The sequence below is a fragment of the Palaemon carinicauda genome, chromosome 29 (assembly GCF_036898095.1).
Source record: "Palaemon carinicauda isolate YSFRI2023 chromosome 29, ASM3689809v2, whole genome shotgun sequence".
In the NCBI taxonomy this organism is placed as follows: domain Eukaryota; kingdom Metazoa; phylum Arthropoda; class Malacostraca; order Decapoda; family Palaemonidae; genus Palaemon; species Palaemon carinicauda.
In genome coordinates, this window is record NC_090753.1 from 77,190,725 (window position 1) to 77,195,724 (window position 5,000).

Sequence of the window (5,000 nt, forward strand, 5' to 3'; positions counted from 1 at the left end):
TATTGAAATTAAGCCTGGGTACACTAACTATCTCATATTAAAAGAAAACAGAAATGAAAGAATAAATAGGGAGATGACACATAATAAAAAGAAACGAGAAATAGGAGAATGTTAAGTGGGAAATTGGAAAACGATTGAAGTCGTTGGAAGAGCTGCAGTGGGGGGGGGGGGGGGGTTGTGGAGAGTGGGATGGGGGGGGGGGGGTAGGATGTCTGATAGCCCAAACTAAGGTAAACTAACTCTCTCAAATGAAAAGAAAACATAGAAATGAAAGAATAAATATGAAGATAACACAGAATAAAAGGAAACGAGAAATAGATAGGAGAATGTTAAGTGGGAAATTGGAAAACGATTGAAGTAGTTGGAAGAGCTGAAGTAGGGGGGGGGGGGGTGTTTGGAGAGTGGGGGGGGGGGGCGGAAGTAGGGTGTCTGATAGCCCAACCCCTATCGGGTTCGGCGTTGTTCCAAACATGCAGTGCTCTCAGTAACAAATTGACCGCGGTTCGTGCAACATCTACACGCACTCCTGATCGAGTACATACACGACGCTGTAAAGTGCACGAATAATCTCCAATTGGGGAGATATTAATCAAAAGTTAATCTACGCGTAAAGTGAATCTATTATTTCATTTCTGAAACTTAGTGGTGACTTTGTTATGGTGGTTACCACGGGTGACTCGCGTGGAACTGTGACTAAAACTACGTTCAACTTTACTCTGTCTGGGACAACGTCGATGTCATTGGAGTTGAATTAGCTATGATAATTGTGACTTGAATTTTATCATATTAATTTTCAAGTCTATTTCTTCTAGAGCCATTTATTAATAAGGTTTAAATAATTGAATAACTTGCGTAGGTATGACTTTTATGTGTATGAATATAATTGCTTATCAATTGTCCATTTCTTATATAAATTATTTCTGTGTAGGTGCAAACTACTGATGGAGTTTTGAGTAATTTAATGTTCTAAATGAAAAGTTAAGTTATAAATTATTTAGTAAATTAATAATTGCTACATTCGTCATTATTACGTCGATATGAAATAACTAATTAAGTATATATATCTATGTACTACATAAATTATCTTATATGGCATTAAATTAGAATCTAAAAAGTAACAATAATAAAAACAATAAAATACGGCTAATGCCAATTTATATAAACAAAAATATCACTTAAGCTTATTTCAAATACACAATTAATTGCTTAATCAATAAAAGGTAATATTTTATGGGAACGTTTATAACAGACGCAAAGCAAGTAATGGAATGTGGATATCCACCCCCGTAGAGTTTCGTGTGCTCCGCTATGCGAGCTATTTCGTGTGACACTACACCCCGGGCACTCCCCCAAGCCAATACACATATGCAATGGAGTTTGGATCAGTCATGCGAACATACAGAATTTCAAAGACTTTAAAACTTTTAAGATTGTTGGAGGTCTTATTAAAATGATTTGAAATTGTAGTGGCCTATTGGAAACGTTCCTGCCTGGCGAATTGCCGGACTGGGGTTCGAGTCACGCTCAAGCTCGATCGTTTCTTGTAGTGTCTGCAACCGTACCATCCTTGTGAACTAAGGGTAGGATGTTTGGAAGAGCCTGTAGGTCTACATGCTGAGTCATCAGCAGGCATTGCCTGGCCCTCCTTGGTCCTAGCTTTGGTGGAGAGGCGACTTGGGCGCTGATTTACACACACACACACACACACACATATATATATATATATATATATATATATATATATATATATATATATATACATATATATATGCATATATATATATTATATATACACATATATATATATATATATATATATATATTTATATATATATATATATATGCATATATATATATATATATATATATATATATATATACACATATATTTGCATATATATATACACACACATATATATGTATATATGCATATATATATATATATATATATATATATATATATATATATATATACACACATATATATGCATATATATATACACACACATATATATGTATATATGCATATATATATATATATATATATATATATATATATATATATATATATATATATACATATATATGCATATATATATACACACACATATATATGTATATATACATATATATATATATATATATATATATATATATATATATATATATATATATATATATATGGTCAGTCTCTAGAGCACTGTCCAGCTAACTAGGGTAATGTCACTGTCCATTGCCTCTGCCATTCATAACCGGAATTCAAACGTTTAAAATTATATCTTTAAAAGTGCTAGGCATCTTATTAAACTCTTATAAGTACGGGGAACGAATAATCCCTATATAAATATTTGGCTGACTTGATTCAAGATGTTTTTATTTACAAGTAAACAGACTGAAGTGTGTTAGCGGTCACTTCTTATTAAGGTATTGAACGCGTATCGATTCCTGTGCGAGACTGATACCTACGATTGTCAATCCTCGCAGGGTTGGTCAACGCGGATTCCTGGAATTCTATTTTATTTTTTGTTATTTCTTTGGTAAGATATTTTAAATCAAATAACAATGGAATTCCCTTTTTAGAATACATTTTTTTGGGGGAAGATATCTCTTTAAATGAATTCTTTGGGAAGATATTCTAAATCAAAGAAATGGCTTTTATAAAATTATTTTTTTGGGAAGATATTTTAAATCAAATAACAATGGAGTTACTCTTCTTTTAATTAATTCTTTGGGAAGATATTTTAAATCAAATAACAATGGAATTCCTTTTTCAGAATACATATTTTTTGGGAAGATATCTTAAATGAAACAATGGAATTCTTTTCTTAAAATGAATTCTTTGGGAAATTGCTTTTTCTAATTTAATTCTTTGGGAAGATATCTTAAATCAAACAATGGAATTCCTTTCTTTAAATGAATTCTTTGGGAAGATATTTTAAATCAAACAAAGAAAATGCTTTTATAAAATCAATTTTTTGGGAAGATATTTTAAATTAAATAACAATGGAGTTACTCTTTCTTAAAATAATTCATTAAGAAGATATTTTAAATCAAATAACAATGGAATTCTTTATTTTTTTAATCACTGCTTTGGGAAGATATCTTAAATCAAATAACAATGGAATTCTTTATTTTTTTAATCACTGCTTTGGGAAGATATCTTAAATCAAATAACAATGGAATTCTTTATTTTTTTAATCACTGCTTTGGGAAGATATCTTAAATCAAATAACAATGGAATTCCTCGTTAAAAATTAATTCTTTGGGAAGATATTTTAAATCAAATAACAATGGAATTCCTCGTTAAAAATTAATTCTTTGGGAAGATATTTTAAATCAAATAATGGAATTCCTCTTTAAAAATTAATTCTTTGGGAAGATATTTTAAATCAAATAACAATGGAATTCCTCTTTAAAAATTAATTCTTTGGGCAGATATTTTAAATCAATTAACAATGGAATTCCATTGTTTTAATTTATTCTTTGGGAAGATATTTTAAATCAACTAATAATGGAATTCTTTTTTTTTTTAATCCCTACTTTGGGAAGATATCTTACATCAAACAATGTAATTCCTTTTTTAAAATTAATTCTTTGGGAAGATATTTTAAATCAAACAATGGAATTCCCTTTTTAAATTAATTCTTTGGGAAAGATATCTTAAGTCAAACAATGGAATCCCTTTTTTTAAATTAATTCTCTGGGAAGATATTTTAAACCAAACGACAATGGAATTCGTTTTTTCTTTTTAAATTAATTCTTTGGGAAGATATTTCAAATCAAACAATGGAATTCCTTTTTTCAAATCAATTCTTTGAGAAGATATTTGAAATCAAACGACAATGGCAACTTATTTCTCAACCTTTTGCTCGACCTTGACCTTTGACCTTAACCTGCATTAATTGGCGTGTATTTCCATACACTCAAATGTGAACAAAGTTTGAAGTATATGTGACAACGATGTCCAAACTTATGGTTGATCAAGTGAATTGGACATTTTGGTTGACCTTAACCTTGACCTTTGATCTTGACCTTCAAAAATGCAATCATATACAGCTTTTTACATAACAGTTAATCCCTGCAAGTTTCATTACTCTGCAATTAAAATTGTGGACAGGAAGCTGTTTACAAACAGACACAAACACACAGACATGGGGTAAAACCTCCTTCCAACTTTGTTGGAGGAGGTAAACAGTGTAAAAGAATAGATTAGCTTTCAATCCAAATAAAAAATTCTTACGAGTCATCACGCAACTGGGAATGGTGTCAGTACAAAAAAAAAAAAAAAAAAAAAAAAAATATATATATATATTTTTAGAAATGTTGAAGTAATATCGATGCGCTCATTGGTGTCAATCGCTAACGGGAAATATTGTAGCTGATATGACCCTATTTAAGAAAGGGGGGGGGGGGGAGTGCGGCCCAAGGGCCCCCCCCCCCCTCCCCTCCCCAGCCACCTCCCAGCCTTGAAGATGAAGATTACTGCTGGTTACACAATTTAGGTCATGCCTTGACATATTACAGTGTGATATAATAAGGTAGTGTATCCGACCCGTCAAAAAAGACGCCTAAATATTTGGATAGATATATTCATATATATATATATATATATATATATATATATATATATAACCAGACTTTCTCTTTATTATATAGAGTTAAATACTCCAAGTTTGGATTTACTATGTATATATATATATATATATATATATATATATATATATATATATATATATATATGTATGTATACATACATATATATATATATATATATATATATATATATATATATATATATATGTATATATATATCATATATACACATACACACACACATATATATATATATACATATGTATATATATATATATATATATATATATATATATATATATATAGATATATATATATATATATATATATATATATATATATACATATGTATATATATATATATATATATATATATATATATATATATATATATATATATATATATA

General features: G+C 29.2%; 1 protein-coding gene across 2 annotated transcripts in view; it reads left to right on the plus strand.

The window, feature by feature from the left end:
- Nucleotides 1-489: 489 nt before the first annotated feature.
- Nucleotides 490-5,000, plus strand: part of LOC137622831 (uncharacterized) — a 73,445-nt gene continuing 68,934 nt past the window's right edge. Inside the window, exon 1 of one of the 2 annotated variants that reach the window (XM_068353412.1) lies at nt 490-534. The gene's annotated coding sequence lies outside the window, so the exon portion shown is untranslated. Of the gene's footprint in view, nt 551-5,000 lie in introns of both variants that reach the window. The other variant, XM_068353411.1, reaches the window with a different exon arrangement.